The 19,398-nt window shown below is 33.8% G+C and overlaps 1 pseudogene; it reads right to left on the bottom strand.

Moving 5' to 3' along the window:
* Positions 1–17,166: 17,166 nt before the first annotated feature.
* Positions 17,167–19,186, bottom strand: LOC131062908 (uncharacterized; annotated as a pseudogene).
* Positions 19,187–19,398: the final 212 nt, after the last annotated feature.

Here is a 19,398-nt window from a genome sequence, read left to right as displayed (position 1 = left end):
CAATCCAAAATTTTCAATAATTTCACGATCAATCTCCTGAGGGGGCATACAATCAGGATTTTTATCTTCATCGGGTGCATTATCGAGACTTGATTTAATCTTTGAAACAATGTTGTCTCAACATTATTTCAAAGAGGGGCAAAATGTATACACATAAAATTGGCTATGAGCAATTAAATAAATATTTTATATTTATTTAATAATTATTCTTCTATTAAATAGTTAATTTGAAAAAATTAATTAATTTAATTCATTTCATGTCCTTCTATTAATTAATTTAATTGAAACATTTTATTAATTAATTCGTTATATCCTTTTCTTCTAATCAATTAATTAAATATATAATATTTAATTATTCCTCTATCTACTATCCTATAGTCTCATTAATTAAATAATTTCTTAATTATTTAATCCCTTTTCCAACTCACCTTTCATTCTCCACATCACTTCTTCTTTGCCAAATCATCCATCATGTGGCTAAAATAATTCAACAAAATAAAATAAAATAAAATAATTTATTAGCCACTCATCTCCAACTTCCAAAATAAATGAACTATTGTGTACCTACACATATTTCCTAACTTTCTTCTATATTCTCTCCAACATCCCTATATCTTAGGAGGACTTGATTCCACTTGTCCTCTCATTCCTACATCTTCTCCAACTATCCTATATCCTCTCAAGTATTCAACTCAGTCGAGGTGAGATGAGTGATGCTTGTCTTCTCCTTCCCCCTTTCTCTCAACCTTCAACTTCTTGCTCATAGCCATCCAATTTGCAAGATTCAATCATGACTATTGATCTCTGCCACCTAAGATCATGCACTAAAAAATCTATAAAAAGAGGTCTCCTAGGCCATTTTGAAACTAATAGCTAATCATATAGTCATTCTAGGAGTTTTTATCTTGCATCCGTGAGTTTAAGTTTGAAGCAACTAGAAATTTTAGAATTCTTATCATAGCTTAATATCATGTTAGCTTAAATCATTTGTGTATGCATATCATGGTATCAATTAACTATCAGTCCATTCTTCATATGCCATCTTGGAAGCTACTAGTGCTTGTCTGAGAGAAAATTATTTGCAACCAGGAACATTGGAGTTAGGACACAATGAGGTGTAAACCATGGAAGTTATAATCTTGTTTATTTCATGTAATTCCATTGGTTGAAGTTAAGTTTCCTATAGATTTCCTTTTTATATTATATGATGGATTAACAAGTTTTAGGTCAATTTTTTGGAGTTTAACTTTAGCCTCAACACCTGCAACATGCTACAATCATCATGAATGTTGCATAACATAAGAACACCACTAGATCAAGAAAATAATCAATAACATGCACAAAAATTAATGCAGACCATCAACATGGATAGAACACAATCTAGAAACATCCACAAGCAACGTGAATCACAATAGAAAAAACTACAACATCACAACTTACTAGGATCTCCATCATCAATATATCGAACCTCAAGAACACACGCTGAACTGACAGGTAAACTGAAAGATTCACTTGCGGACTTCCAAATCATGAACCATCTGAATTAAGGACACATATGAATTTCCCAAACACTCCGCCAAATCCGCAAACCAAGATATTTCAATTATGAAGAAATGCAAAGCACAATCCAAAATACCAAATAACACAAATAATTGAAAACCAACCTCAATATTGGATCACACAACTCAATCAAAACATCATGCAGACCACTAAAACTTTTGCTGAATCAACTAGTGATAAGTATCTCTAAACCCATTAAACTGCAACAGCTCAACTGCAACACACTAGCCAAACCAACTTATTTAATCTAACTGCAACACTAGAACACATACAAGAATATGTTGACATCAATGACAACACATCATTCCAGCAAACTTCTCAGCAATATCCAACACTTTTTCCATTGAAACTAATTTCTTGACTAGAGAAAAGAACATACCTCCTCTTCTACTAGATGTACCTTTAGGGTTTCTCAACAATATTGATTCATCCAACATTTTCTCTTCAGCTAACCCATTAGTTTCTCTTGTCTGTTAGTTGATGTTTGTCAAGTATCCTATCCAGATATCTCTTGACTTTCCTCATAATCAAGCTCTTCACTTATATGAGTCCTTCTGCCATCATCATAAAGGTCTTCTGGATACACCATGTATTGAAAATAATTTGCCCCTTCCAAAGGATTTGGCTACCTCTGCTAAGCCAGAAAGCCCATCATAGGGAGATCATCTAGATGATATGGAAGTACTTGCTGACAAAATTCTTATATCAGTAGGCTTAGAGTTGTTAGATGAGATCGCAAAGGACTTTACTTGAAGAAGAAGACCCATTTCCTTCACAAGAAGTTCCCTTGCCTACATAAGAAGGACATCTTCAAACCCCATGTACTCAGGAAATGCCCACAGAGTACACCTTGGAGGCTCAAACATTTTCATTTCCTAAATTTGACATTTCTCAAACCTTATCACTCTTTAGACACCCTTGTCCCCGATTTTAGCTAAGAAATCTCCAAGAAAAAGGGAAAAAATTAAATGCTGCAAAATTAAAAGAGGAGATTGATGCAAAATTACAAACAAATTTAGATGGTAAATTTTTTATTTCCAAGAGACTGAGGAGACCTTGCTACTTTCCTCAACCACAATGAAGATTCTATTTTGGAATGTCAAAGCTATAAATGCCTCTGACAAATGGGCCCAAATCAAACATCAAATGGATGTTTTTTCGGCAAGCGTCATCTTACTACAAGAGTGTAAGATGTCTCAACAAACGTATAAGGCTTTGATTTCAAAATTGGGTAAATGTAAATATCTTCATGTTCTAGATTAGGGTGCTTCAGGGGGTCTCATTACACTTTGGAACCCTAAAACAATGACCATTGAAATAATGGAGAAGCAAAACAACTAGAAACTTATGTCTGTGGTCAACTTTGACCTTAAATCCAGATTGTTCAACATATATGGCCCAACAACTACTTATGATAAGAAAAAACTATGGGAAACACTGATCGATCTCATTCAAAATCTTAGTGATGAAAAAGTTATCCTAGCCGGTGATTTTCATGCAATAGTGTCTTCGCAAGAAAAACAGGGAGGAATTTTTCCACCCCTTAAGTCGATGGAAGAATTTGGTTGTTTTATTTCAGATAATGCTTTGAACGATGTTTTATTTGCTAAAGAGAAGTTCACGTGGACAAATCAAAGGAAAGATTTTGTACAAATTGTTGAATGCCTAGACAGATTCTTAGTAAACCATAACTGGTCACTGCAATATTTCAACCCCTTTTCAGAAATTTTGCCATTAGTTAGCTTAGACCACTATTCTATATCATTACTAATCTCAGATCTTAGTAGCAAGGTTCAACAGAAACCTTCTTTCAAATTCGAGAAAATGTGGTTTAGGCATCCACACTTTCTCCCACTCCTCTGTCAATGGTGGATCAATGCACCTTTTCAAAGAGGCGGTAGAATGTTATAGTTTTATCACAAATTACTTCATGTCAAAAGCCAAACAAAAACTTGGAATGTCCAAGTCTTTAAGAATATTTTTCACCAAAAAGAAGAGGTTGTAAAGGAGCTTGCAGAAGTGCACGAGCACATTATCCAAAATGGCCTAGACATGCCCACATTTTTGAAATGAAAAGAGTTACAAAATCCATGGGAAGAATTAGGAAAGAGAGAGGAAATCTATTGGCAACAAAAATCTAGGGAACTTTGGCTTAGGGAAGGAGACTGCAACACAAAAAAAATTCATTCCTCAAATCAAATCAAAAGAGCATCTCATATTGTGTTTTCTATTCAAGATGACTTCTCAAGAAAGCAAATAACCAATGGAAAGGAAATTCAAGAGGAGGGGGTCAAATTCTATAAAAATATTCTAGCCCCAACGAAAGATAGATCAACTCAGTCAAATCGGCAAAGATCAAGTCTTATTGGTTATAATTCCTAACATTATTTCTCAAGATGATAATGACATCTTAATGAAACCTTTCACTTTAGAGGAAGTAAGAAAGGTTGTATCCTCACTCTCTCTGGATAAATCACCTGGATCAGATGGTTTCACTCAGGCTTTGACCTACTCCTTACAATAGAAGAATCTCAAAAGAATGGTACAATGTTGAAGAACTTTGATGTTATCAATATTGTAATTCTCCCTAAAGCAAAATAACCTAAGACTTTTGTTGATTTTAGACCCATCTCACTCTGTAATACTATCTATAAAATCTTCACAAAGGCCATTTATTTAAGGTTGTAGCATTTCATTCCTAAACTGATCTCCTAGAGACATGAAGGTTTTATACTAGGTAGAGATACTTCTAAAGGTGCTTTTCTTGCACATGAAGTGTTTCACTGTATCAAGACTAATAGAATTCCTTCTTTCATCCTAAAACTAGATATGATGAAAGATTACAATAAAGTGGATTGGACCTTTCTAAGGAAAATATTAGAGAAATTTGGATTTTTGTAGGAAATGGTTCAAATAGGTTATGTCTTGTGTATCAGGAGCTAAATTTTCAATATTAATCAATGGAACACCTGTGGGATTTTTTAGTGAAACTCAAGGAGTTAGATAAGGGGATCCCCTATCACCATTTCTCTTCATTATTATGGCTGAAGCATTCAGTAGATCAATTAAAGAGAGACATAATCAGAACTTATATCAAGGCATATAGATTACCCACACATGTATTTTAGTTACTCATACTATGTTTGTAGATGACACCTTACTATATGGTACGACTTCCCTCCTAGAAGAAAAATTGATTAAAGAGACATTGGGCTTATATTCCTTAGCCTTAGGGCATATTATAAACACTCACAAGTTAAAGATTTATGTATTTAATTCCAAGGCAATGCTCAGAAGGAAGATCACTCATATTTTTGGCTTCCAATTGGTATAATTACCAGGTACTTAATTGGGAATTCCATTCTTTATGGGTGCAAACAAGGTCTCTTATTGGGATAAGGTTATTGATAGGATAAAGTCTAGAACCCTGCTTGGAAAGCTAGATAGCTTTCATTTTCAAGTCGTATTTTGCTAGTTAAGATTGTTTAAGCAAAAATTCCTAATTACTTCATAGTAATCCTCAAGGCTCCTGAATCAGTAGTCATTGAGATTGAAAAGATAATTAGGAATTTCCTATGGAAGGGAAACATGATTGATACCAAGAAAGTTCCTCTAATATCCCTTGAAGACATTTCATCTATCAAATCCAAAGGAGGAGTAGGTCTTCATAATTTTCCCAAGCACAACATGGCTTTTGGAGGGAAATTAATTTGGAAAATGTACACCAAACCTAATACAATATGGTGTAAGCTAATGCAATCAAAATATCTAGCCTCTCAAGCCCCTTCTAGAGTTCTCACAATTTCTAACTCTCTAGATGGATCTGCTACGTGGAATTTTATGTTGTCATGTAGGAAAGTTGTTATAGACTTTATCTCATGGGAAGTTCACAATGGTGAGGTTATCCAATTTTGGAATGACTCCAGGAATGGACACCTCCCCTTAAAAAATATTCAAGAATTGCAATCTACCAATCCAATTTTCACTCAATCATGGGTCTCTAGACTAATTGATCATTTTTGCAAAGTAGAAATCGCTTCAGGTAGAGTTCATTGGAAATATTTTTCTAATATACAAATCTCATTACTCCAAAAAGAGGTCTTGCAACTTGTACTATTAGAGAGAGTGGTCTTCCTCTCTCGCAAACCAGAAAAAATTATCTGGGCCCCATCCAAGGATGGTAATTATTCAGTTAAACAAGGATACATTGCAACTCTTCATCGAGATGGCCAACTACAACCCCAACTAGCGTATTCTTTCTGTTGGAATAACATGATCATGCCTAAAGCAGGGAGCTTTGCATGGTTAGTCTTGAGGAAAAGAGATCTAACCAGTGATAGACTAACAAGATTGGGATTTGCAGATCCTTTTAATTGTGTTTTAGGTAATGAGGAGGTTGAAGATGTTGATCATTTATTCCTTCACTCTCCCTATACTAGACAATGATGGGATCACATATTGCATATGTTAAATTTATCCTCCCTTATGACAAAGACAAAATGGGATCTCTTTCAAGCTTGACTAGTGTTATATAACACTTCCCTTTTTGCATGCATTTGGCATATTGTTCTAGCTGTAGTGATTTGGTCTATCTAGGGAGCAAAATAAATGGATTTTTAGGAAATCACCTTCCTCTCCCCAAACTGTCCAAGAGGTCATTGAAAGAGGAATTGCAAAAGCCATCAACACACTTGTACAAAACCCCAAAAATTACAATTCCCTCTTTACAATGTGGGATGATGGCACTCTTAAAATCTAGAAGGCTACAATCTTACCATTCAAAGGTGAAATCAAGCAACCCCTTAATCTAAGATTGACAAAAAAGAAATCAAGTGGCAACCTCCATTTGTTGGGTTTGTTAAACTTAATTTTGATGGAGCCTCAAAAGGGAATTTGAGAGTGTCTGGAGTAGGGGTATGCCTTAGAAATTCATGTGGAGTTCTAATAGAAGCCAAATCAATTGCACTACCTCTAGGCACAAACAACCTAGCAAAGTCATTGGCTCTCCTACATGGTTTACTTCTTGCCAAAATTTTAGGAGTAACAAACATTCACATCGAAGGAGATTCAATAATAATCATCAATGCATGCAAGGAAAGATCCTACCTCAATTGACATTTAAAATATGTTTTATGGAAAACTTGGGAGTTGCTAGATAATTTTGATTCTTTTCAACTTTCACATATCTATCGTGAAGGTAATATGCTAGCAGATCGATTAGTCAATTTGGGTTGTCAAAAGCATGAGATATTTATTTCAAGGAATGGTACCAAAGATGATGTCTTCCTTATTCCAGGGAATGGTACCAAAGATGACGACTTCCCTGATCTTGCAGATATTATTTCAAAGGAAATGACCCACGATGAAGTTGGCATTATTTTATAATCATTACGAGAATTAAGTGGGATAAAAATCTTATTACTCTGAGCTAGCTTTGTACACATTTCGTGAGTGGCACATGTGAAACCCTGCTTTCAAAGCACAAACATCCTCAACAAACATTTAAAGGATAAATGTTATATTGCTAACATTTGCTTGGAATGATTGCAGGTACCTCAGGGTACATGATTATTCCTTCTTCTTTCCCAATTCTATCTTTCAGTGACAAGTGGTAAGGATTTAGCATGTGTGATTTGCACTTAACAGTACTACAACGAGGTATTTCTTTCACGTGCCTTTCACCATTAATGCTATTCGTGCGAAGGATAGTTAAATCCTCTTGCCAAGCTCCTCATTTTTCCACACAACATTCTACAAATTCGAGAAGGTTTCAATTTTAGGGCCATGTTTTCCCAAGTTTCTTCAAAGGAAGAGGGTTAAATTCATTGCGTAGTCTACTCCTATAGAGCTTTCTACAAAGCCTAGATGGAATACCTTCTATGAAACTATAGAATTTGGGCGCCTATTGTAGAAGGGGAGCTTCTATTTGCAGGCACCATAAAAAATGATCAACTTAACCAAATGTTCAAAACCCACTGTTTCCAGTATAAAAGGAGCATCAAAAGAGTTATTGGGAATGAAATACTCTGCCCTAATGCTAGAAAGGTAATATTTTCCTCCCAAGTCATCTCTATTTTTCTCTCCAACGCTTTTGATTTACTCTAGTCTCTGTCGCTTGTCTAATTAATTGCTGAGAAGGTAGTGAAGGATGAGTTTCATCATGACAACACACTCCTCAAAGCAGTATAAGCGTATAACTTGTGGAAAGGGTAAGGATACATTGGCGGTCTATTTCAACGTCACTTTCTGCTCAATGGTAGGGTCTACATTGTAGTATATGATGCCATCAAAACCTCATTGGAATTGCAGAATGTGAATGGTCTACTTCAAGTTCTCCAGAGGTATATCTCAGTGGTGGGATAAGACTTTGCAGACAACATTTGGTGCAAGACTAATACAATTTTGGTTCTGCTTGCCCATGTTCATAAGGAGCTTATACCATCAGATGCACTCATTCCTCCTCCTCTAGTTTCAATAGCTCAAGCCCCTGTTGTTCTAGAACCTTTTGAGCGGGATAATAGAAGTTCTTGTCGAGCTGCTCCTCATGCTGTTGGTCAAAACAACTTAGCAGTTCTTGCTTCTAAGGGCATTGTTTTGAGCAATATTGTAGTCGTTCCTCCTCCCTTGCTTGCTCAAATTCCCATTCTGAACAATCCTTGCTCTCTCCTTCTGCATTTGGTGAATTTGATGAACAACAAGGTGAAAATGATGTTCAGGTTGATGACATGGAGGAATAGAAAAATCTTTGTTTCATTTTGTTCCAATTTTTTTGTAATACAATTGACTATAAGGGCTACGATTTTCTTATCTTGCCCAAATGTTTGTATAGGGATCAATACTATGGGTCTTTGTAGGTCATGGATGTTATTTTTTTGAATGCACAATTGTCATGTGCTCCTATCTACCTATGAAGAGCTTTCTTCAGTTTAAATTTTGCACTTCCTAATCCTTTTTATACTTTAATATATATAGGCGCCTTGCCTTTTACTTAAAAATAAATAAATTATATTAGCTCTACAATTATATTAAAGAATAATAAGACTGTAAATTATTTATGAATATTAAAGTACTTGTATATGGCAACTAACTTTTTTATACAATAATAGGGACTTGTTTTTAAAGATAATTGATTTGCTACACTCTAGAAAATAACAATATGATTAAAAAAAGCAAATTCGAATTTTAACAATCATTAGAGATAAAAAATTAAAAATAAAAAGTAACTATAAAATATTAATTTAAAGTCCATCCATGAGAAAATAGAATGCATTCAACACATACTATAGAGAACAATTATTGATTTGAATCCTTGTCATTGATTTTCTATTTTTGAAGGGTATCTAAGCTTACCAATAAATAAATAAAAAATTCTATCACTAATTAATTAGATATGTAGTTTCCTAAAGGGCAACATTCCTTATAATTTTTAGTTGGTAATTTGTCTATGGTGCTTGTGGATATAAACACATTAATATGTAGATTTAAAAGTCTATTTGGGAATGTAGGAATGCAAGTCAATATACCAGAATAACATGTTTGTCTTTGCCTATATATACAATGTAAATACCATTAAGACTTGCTAAGGTATTTCCTAACATACGACTAGTTAGAACACTCCCAAGCCAAACTTTTTGTTGAAAGGTAATGTAGTGAATATATCAAGAATATAAATATTAAAAAAATATATTTCTAATTCAATTATTAAATATAATAACTTATCATGCTATCTATCAAATTTTAATTTTCAAATAATTTAACCACAAAATTTTTAATTTATACATGTATACTTAATATTATAATTTATTAAAAAGTAGAAATCTTTATCAAATATAATCTTTTATTTTCATTTAAAAACAATTCAATAATAATAATAATAAAATTATTCTAAAATCAATAAAAAAAAGTACACGAAATATAAATAAAATTAATTATCTTTTCTTTTTCACAACCAACATAAAAAATGTGAACAAAATATATAAAAACAAAACCCACAACAAAAACATGAATAAAACTACTCCAACATCAATTAAAACCAAAACCAAAATACTTTAAAACCAATAAATATGTATATATTTTGTTATACATCAATAAAATCTAAAAAAAAAAATGAATAAAAATTATTCCATATAAAACTTATAGACATAATATAAACAAAATATTACACATATTATTATTCTATAAAAAAATATTTTCTAATCCATATAGTCAATATATGTATAGTATACATATTAATGTAAAAATGATCTAGGTATATAAAGAAGATTCACACAATAACATATTTTTTCAATATTTTTTTCCACATTTCTCCTTCATTCAATGCTCATCATAAAGGTTACTAAAAATAGGATTTGTAGTGGCATTCATGATGTCTATGCAACCTCTAAAATGTACATGGGATTGTATTTATTAATTGAATAGAAATAAAAAATTATTAATTTTTTTATTTTTAATAAATTAATAAATAGTCATTAAAACTTATAATTCATTAAAATAGATTAAAAAAAATCAGTAATTGACCTTCCACACCTCTCCAATGTACCTATTGCACACCATCATGCAATTTCTAGTATATAATAAGATCAAATATAATTTATGTATATATTCTATACATTAAAAAACATAAATAAATGTTTTACATACAATATAATAATAATGGGGGATAATAATAGGGGATAAATTTTATAAGAAATAATAAAAATTCATGGAAGGGATTTAGCCTCTGAGGACAACGGGATAAATTTTATAAGAAATAATAAAAAATTCATTGAAGAGATTAAGCGTGTGGAAAAGCTTTTTAAACCCTATTTACAGAGCCTTGTCCAGCAATCAACCCCTTTTTAAAGCTTTAAATCTGCTCCAAACGAAATGCGCAGTAATTTGAAACGGCCCGAAAAAAACGCGAGTAGAGGCGAAAAAAACGTGAACAAAATTATCTGACGGATGGCCGCATTGCAATGTCTTTCCATGCATATTGTCCGTGGATTCAAACGCCCATCTGGGTTTGAAACTAACCTAGCCGTTGAGTGACCTAGAATGTTTCAAACGGAAGGAAAATTAGAATTTCAATTAATGGAGCGTGCAAAAGTATGATTATATAAAACCCTCGGCATTTGTAGGCCAGGTACAGATAACGTTTTTTCTTTTGATTTTCTCTTCTGCCAATATTTTGTTCTGTCTTTTGTAATTTCTTTCATTATGTTTTTTTTTCACAATTCTTTGTTGTGCTTTTTTTATTTCTTGATTTTTCAATTTTCTGTAAGGGTTTGTCTACAGTGTGCACACTGGTCTGTCTGTCCATGATTTTAATCTGTTATTGGTGAAACATTTTGGGTCTGTCATGGTTTTTATCTATTATTTGGATTTTTTTCACATTGTGTGGGGCAGAGGATGAAGATTCACAGGAAAGGAAAAGGCAGGATCAGGAAATAGAAACTGAACGAGGGCAAAATTCTACTTACAGGCAATTCTTCTTATTGATTATCTTTATTCTTTATATTTTTTTTTATATTTATGCAGTAACAGAGTTGTCCTGCCAGAATTAATAGAACCAGAATTAATAGAAATCCCAGATCTTCCTATTTAAGTTATCTTTATTTTAAAAACTAATAGATTGTTTGTTGCACGTGAATGAATAGGAACCCAGATTGTTTATATATGGACAATTGGTTATATTAAGAAAGATGATAATAATAAAAAATAGCCGTCTACCTTTAGAGCTGTCAGCCATGGTTTATTTATACTTAATATCATTATATTTTTTGCTTTTGGTGTGGCTTGCCTACCCCCATGGTGTTATGATGACAGTGGTGGGCATTATATGTTAGATATTAGATATAATTAAAGGTTATGATGTATTCAATACATTTTCATCTAATGTTCATTGGTTTTTCTTTTATCTTGGTATAATTTTTTGTTTAGAATATAAATTTATAGATAAAACATTTTAGATTTGACCATTTCAAAGGAAGTTGTTTTCTTAATATTTAAGTTTTCACACTATGTTTTATTTTTCTTGGTAATAAATGTTTATTCTTCTTATTGATTATCTTTATTCTTTATATTTTTTTTTATATTTATGCAGTAACAGAGTTGTCCTGCCAGAATTAATAGAAATCCCAGATCTTCCTATTTAAGTTATCTTTATTTTAAAAACTAATAGATTGTTTGTTGCACGTGAATGAATAGGAACCACAGATTGTTTATATATGGACAATTGGTTATATTAAGAAAGATGATAATAATAAAAAATAGCCGTCTACCTTTAGAGCTGTCAGCCATGGTTTATTTATACTTAATATCATTATATTTTTTGCTTTTGGTGTGGCTTGCCTACCCCCATGGTGTTATGATGACAGTGGTGGGCATTATATGTTAGATATTAAATATAATTTAATGTTATGATGTATTCAATACATTTTCATCTAATGTTCATTGGTTATTCTTTATCTTGGTATAATTTTTTGTTTAGAATATAAATTTATAGATAAAACATTTTAGATTTGACCACTTCAATTGAAGTTGTTCTCTTAATATTTAAGTTTTCACACTATGTTTTATTTTTCTTGGTAATAAATGTTTAAGTTTGTTTTAATTTCTAATAGATTAGCTCATGTTTATTTTTATGTTCAGTTGGTCATGACATTGGCAATGGATTCATGGGTGGGTCCATTTCTAAGAGGAGGCCTTGCTAAACATTTCATGACTCTCTTTGAACCTGCTCACAGGTGAGCTGCATCATCAACTTAGGTTTTTCCTTTTTCTTTTATTATCTTTTCATAATTAAAAACTTAGGTGTGGGGTTTTGACTTTTGCATGTATTTTTTTTCCTTTGACAAAATAAACTGACATGATAAACTTTTGTTGACAAAGTCTACATCTTAAAATAATAGAAAACATATATCAATTCAAAATATGCAAATGTATAAGCTCCACTAACTAATATCCATTAAATTCTAAATTACATAGTTGGCAACGGAATAGCAACCCCTAAGGAAGTATACAAACCCAAATCAAGTACGCAAAATGTGGGATGATGTATTTTGGCTTGTGGTTTTCATTTTCTTTTTAACGCTCTTCCTTTTTTCATTTTTAAGTTTTGGATATTTATTAGGTCGATGCCATTGTTTTACTCAGGGAAAAGGTTTTTGGATTGGCCCGTCTTAGTTCTAGGTAAATTGCAAATGTTTTATGTCATTATGTTCCAATATATTCTGTATTTTAAATTTTTTTCGGTCAAGTTTTAGAATGTTATGACTGACAATCAGCTATCGGGATTATCCGTGGGTTGTAGAAACACGAAGAAGCTGCGGTCATTGAAGTTGATGTGTTTGGTGAGGTTGACCTGATGATTACAAATGGGACTTGGTATGTACACATGCCTAATGTTTTAGATTGTTTTCATTATCATTTTGTGTGACTACCATGCCTTGTTCTATGCATTTCTTGAGTATGCACTTCATTTTTCTATGATGAATTTTTAAAAATAATTTTTTAGTTTTGGAGTCTTTAATCATTATTTTGTTGTGTTGAATATAAAAGAACTGCAATAAAACTTGAGATCAATAAATAATATCTTTTCTTATATCCACCAATAGCAATTCTACTATCTTCTCCCTCTGTTTAGTGTACATTATCTACTTGAAGGCCATAGGTCTCTAGTTAGGAGCCGGCTGAGGATAAATGTAGTAGACAAGCAATAAAAATAGTTAAAAGAATGAAATATAGAACTGTTTAAAAATTTAAGCAAGCTCTTGAAAAAGAAAAGAAAAATAGTTAAAAAGAATGAAATATAGAACTGTTTAACAATTTAAGCAAGCTCTTGAAGAAGAAATAAAAGAAGCATAAAGGCTTTAACATTGTATTTCATTCAAATGTATTGATATAACAATGAAGAAAAAATAAAAGACCTAAAATGAATGAAATAGACAGGCTAAAATCAGACTTGAATCATACCAACAATAAAAAAAATGGACCCAAATTGTTGACATAGACACTAGATTGAAATGGAAGACACTTGAGAATGAACCAACTAATCCAGATCCAACCCTGTGTATTTTTTGTTCTATAATGCAGGTCTACTATCAAAGCATGCATTGTGTTGATATTATGATTCAAGAGTTTTATATTGCACCTATAGTGGAACATTAAGCCTACCTAGTAGACCCTCTTGGTTGTGTTGAACACCTATGTGAAGCCCATGAATTAATTGAATAGATGCTCTGCAACCTACTTGTTTGGGGGGCTTTCATTAGTGCATGTAGAGTTTGTAGTAACATAAAGCTGGACGAGCTTTATGTAGAGTGTGTGTACATTAGCACCTGAAACACCTGGGTATTATGTGTTGCTTTCAAATATTTATGCAGAAGTTAATAGTTAGGATGATGTCCTAATAATATGAAAGTTGATGAATGAGATGGGATTGAAAAGGAAATTACAATGCAATGTGATTGAGTTAAAGAGCGGAGTGCATTTTTTTCTTATCGATGACAGATCCCACCCACAATTTGATGAAATCTTTGCAAAGTTGGATAGACCAAAGACTGATGAGGGAAGCATGTAATGTACCACGATTGGCATACATAAAAGACCAAAGACTGACAAGGGAAGCAGGTTATTTACCATAATGGCCATAGATAAAAGCATTGCATACCTAAAAATTCACAATCCATGAAGAACAGGCTCGATGCTAACTACACAGATCCACCCCCCCCCTACCTTTCATCCCCCATCATTGACCTGCCAAAGTTTTCTGCACGGTGCACATATCATTTAATGATGGCTATTGTTACATCTAGATGGCTCAAAATGGTTCTTATGCTATGTTACTACCTAGAAGCCTGAATGCCCCCTCTGTTTCTCGTCTTATACAACTTTCCTTTGTTGTGCATCCATTCTCTGCTGGATTTTGTTTGCTTCCAACTGAAAAACAAACCTTTCCAGGCTCTCTTGGACCATTTGCTAGGCTAGTTGTGGCATTTACAATATTTTGTTTGTAATGTCCCCATTTGGGATTTCCCTTATTTTAAACCTGAGACATCCATTCTAACCTCAAATTAGAATTGTAATATATTAATAAATAGAATTTTATCAAAATTAGATATATTTTACTATAAAATTCGGAGATTAATTCGAATAATGGAACTTATCTTGATCATTTTTCCGGATTTTGACAATTGAGGATATGTTATGACTGATAGAGTTGATGATACCAGCAGTTCTGAAGGTGTCGTTCATTGATATGAGTATGCAATTTGTGTATGTGACTGATCTAAGATTATATGCAGTCCCAGATACCCTCTTAATAACAAAAGCAAATTATATGCGGTTGGATCGGCCCAAAGTGAATGCTTGTCTGATATACTAACTTTATAATGGCAACTGATCTGAGATTATATGTTGGTCTGTTTCTTGTCTTATACAACTTTCCTTTGTTGTGCATCCATTCTCTGCTGGATTTTGTTTGCTTCCAACTGAAAAACAAACCTTGACAGGCTCTCTTGGACCATTTGCTAGGCTAGTTGTGGCATTTACAATATTTTTTTTGTAATGTCTCCATTTGGGATTTCCCTTAATTTAAACCTGAGACATCCATTCTAACCTCAAATTAGAATTGTAATATATTAATAAATATAATTTTATCAAAATTAGATATATTTTACTATAAAATTCGGAGATTAATTCGAATAATGGAACTTATCTTGATCAGTTTTCTTGATTTTGACAATTGAGGATATGTTATGACTGATAGAGTTGATGATGCCAGCAGTTCTGATGATGCCAGCAGTTCTGAAGGTGTCGTTCATTGATATGAGTATGCAATTTGTGTATGTGACTGATCTGAGATTATATGCAGTCCCAGATACCCTCTTAATAACAAAAGCAAATTATATGCGGTTGGATCGGCCCAAACTGAATGCTTGTCTGATAGACTAACTTTGTAATGGCAACTGTACTGTCGTGGTTTGTGTTATAGTACTTTGTCACTTATGCTAACTGCTATGTATATACAGTCATCCCTTACATCAGTCCCCGTATTCATACGATCTGGTTTACTGACTTTGTGCATGTAGAACCATCCAAACTGGGCAATGATGCTGGTGTTCTTCGGGTTTACTATCCATATTACATAAGTATATACAACCAATTTATGCCAACATGTGAATGAACAACTCCGCCCTATGCCTCTATTCTTGAAAGGTCGAGAGTTTTCCTCTTTACTATCCCGAATTTTAATATATATTTATCAATTCGTATTCTGAAAGTAGTCTGCATCCTTGATCACCGCTGTTAGAAGATCACTGCTTTAGTCATTATCATTCAACCATTATGGAAATCTGTATTTTCTTTTGTCTCTAATTGTTCTCTAATCTGTGCAACCCTGAACGTGCCAAAAGTAGATGCACTATTGGAGCAGATCCAAATATGGATATATGTAAAACCAACAATATTCCCCCCTTGTAGAATGTGTTCAACTTGCATCTTATACCCCTCCAAACTGAAAGGTGGCATCCTTTGGATTCGATGGGTCATCCCTATTCATAACTGACTTCTTTCACAATTATCAATTTGCTTGACCAAAGAATCTTAATTGTTGTTATCACTAGTTCTTGTAATCACTCCCCCATAATACGTGTCTTTTCATAACATACTCTGTAATGCTCATGGTGCTATACCTTAACGATTCTTTGCTTTCTCAATCATTGCTGACTAATCATGTGATTAGCATTGTCTTAATGCAGATTGCTATTCTTTAATTAATAAGAGTCTTCATCACTAATTGGGCTTGTCAAGATGGCATCAAATGAATACTTTGAGTGTGGGTAATAATATTTCCGAAGATTATTATTTCGGCAGCATAGGGAATGATATGCCTTAAAATTATGTTATGTGTGAATGAAAACAAGAAGTGATGTGGCTCATTGTGTGGTTCGTATGTTTGGGAAGGACTTTATACTGTTGCAAGGGAGACCATTCTGACATGCGTCAGATCTGGTCTGCTACAAAGGTTTTTAAGTGATATGCTGGTCATTTATAAATAGCAGAGAAGTGGTGAGTTGATAAATTTTTATTTGTGTTTTCTTGGGTCCTGTTATCACCAGCCATTAAGAAGGGAGAAGTAGGGCCCGCAAGGACTTGGGCAAAGGCTCCAAAGGTAAATATCATCTCAAGGATTAAAACAGAAATAATATTGTAAAATTTATATCATTATTTGATAAATATGAAATTAATATTAATATTTGATAAATATAAATTATATATTAAATCTTATTATTATTATAAAGATTTTACTTAGTTCATCATCTTTGTCACAACTACTTATTTCAAAAGAGACAGACCGAACAACTTCCCCTGCAATGCCCATACTTTGTTCTAAAGTATGACTTCCACCTTTGTCTCTGTTATCACCTATTTCATAACCTGCAGAAACAGAGCCTTCACCATCTAAGTTGAAAGTTATCCATATCTTCTTTGGGAATCTCTGTGAATCCAATCTTCTAGAAATCCCCATCTCATTTTTTAAAAGAAGGTTATCTCCTTGACTTGATCCATGTGAGAAACTGTTACCAATTGGCTTATTGGGATCTTGGTCTACTTGTGATTTTCCATGGCCATTGTAAAAAGATTCTCTTGTATCAATTTATCTAGACTTTTTGGATGTTGCTTTCTTAATATCATCCTACAATGGCTCGGTATTTCTTTTTAAACAAGAAGTTTGTGCATCAAAAACCAACTTAGTCTGACTAATATCTTGTGATACAGATGATACTGCTGCATCAAATGACACTATTTCATTGTTCACACCAAAACTCTTCTTTTCTTCATCATAAATAGGACCATTTCTATAATCTTCCGTTGAAGACTTGGATATGGTTTCGATAGAAGATTTTTTATGTTTGGTTCTTTGAGAAAACCCATTGTGGAGCTGGCGCAAACCCAGATTGCTGGGACTCTTTCTGAAATTCTCTGTATTTAGGCCACCTGGACTTTCACCCAAGTCTATGCACATAGAATCCTCATTTCCTTCTTCACTAAAGATGGGACTTTTCATAATCTCATCTACTGAGAGATTATCAATCTCCTCACAAATTGTGCTAGCTCCATCCCTGTCAGAATTGTTCTCATATTCCATTTCACTTTCAAATTTATCCCTTACTTGGGCTGATGAGAATGCTAGAAGATGAGGTCAGATAGATAACTTGGAGCCATAACCATCATCTTCTTCTCCAATTTCATTAGTTCCATCGCTCTCCCGCACTTTGTCATCACATTGTTCTCCAGAATCACTCAAGTATTGAGGAGAATCAGGAATAATGCTTACCATTTCAGTTCCTGTATTTCCTTTATTTTGGAGACAGCCCAGAACAGAGTTTTTTATAAAAAGGCATCCAAAATCTGTTGGATCTGATCCAAACACCTTGTAAAAAGATGTGATGATAAAATTAGGCCTAAAGAGTGATAGTTCAAGGGAATCCATGACTTTAGGACCCAAAGCACCTGCATCCGACAATACATGCCACCTGTTCTGTTGTGCAAGAGACATCCACTGTTAGGAATACTTGGCTTCAGTCACCCTGGACTGGGTAGGAGAAACAAAAAGACCTAGAGTAGAGTCCTTTTTTCTTCTTTTCTTATGCTGAAGTTGTTTCCTAAGCTCAGAGCTACATAGTCTGAGTGTTGGCCACTTGAACCAAGCACTGTGTACTTTGGCACCCTTCTTCCTTGCAGTTTGTGCCATCCAATCAATTGATTCACTTTCATAGTCATACATAGTCAGCAGCCTCCTATTCTGATGAAATGGATAGGCTTCTGCAAGAATATTGAAAGCAGAGCCTCTACTAAAACTGAAAACCATGTTGTACTCATTCTGAGGAATTCTAAGATAATCGATTATCCTATTCCTGATATCATGCTCAGCAGTACTTTCCTCAAGCAACCCATTTAGTGCATGTGAGCTCAAGTTTGCAGATATTGCTGACAAACTAAATAAAGAAGCTTCCCAATGCTAGAACTGTTGCAGGTAAGAAAAAAGCCCAAATCTACAATAATCCAAGCAGACTTTCAAAGTCTCTTCTAGATGCCCATATTCATCACTTCTGATCTCATCCACTTCCGTTGTACTATCGAATTTTGGATACATTTTCTTGAACTTGGCATAGGCCTTATCTAGCCCAAGAATACTCTCCTCACTATTGAAAAACCTCTCAGCAGCCTGTGCAGTGGATGTCAAGAAGTCTCTCTGAGCCTTCAAACGAACTAGGGCCCTGGAATGCAAGATTCCAGATTTGATCCCCGGAGTCGCAACATCGACTTCCTCGTCATTGCAACCTATGTGAAGCACATGAATTAATTGAATAGATGGCTCTGCAACCTACATGTTTGGGGGGCTTTCATTAGCGCATGTAGAGTTTGTTGTAACAGGAGCCATAGCCCCTATATCGTGGTGGTGCAGTTTATCTAAAAGTAACCTAGATTGGATTTTGTATTGACGTATGTCTGAGAAATCAATCCCATAAAGACTGGCATGCCTGGCTCCCTGCGTGCCTGCAGTTACATATTTTGAAAGACTGCGCCGTGAGTTTCTTTGCCCTAGCACATGATTGGCGAGAGTGTCCATTTGGAGTCCCATGATTCGACCTTGGCCCTCAACATGTAACTCAGGAGTCTATGTAACTTGGAGTTTTTTTGTAGGGAGCATAAATAGTGTCATTTGGATGGTAAGCATGTTGGAAACAACTTCCACCAACAAAGGACTACCCCGTTTCACATTTTGTAACAAGTCTGGCTCATCCCATGTCACCTATTTCACAATCATCCAAGCTATGAGAACCTAGAAGTATA

This window comes from Cryptomeria japonica, chromosome 6 (assembly GCF_030272615.1).
Source record: "Cryptomeria japonica chromosome 6, Sugi_1.0, whole genome shotgun sequence".
Taxonomy (NCBI): Eukaryota; Viridiplantae; Streptophyta; class Pinopsida; order Cupressales; family Cupressaceae; genus Cryptomeria; species Cryptomeria japonica.
The sequence above is the reverse complement of the archived record's forward strand: the minus strand, read 5'-3'. Positions and strand labels throughout refer to the sequence as shown.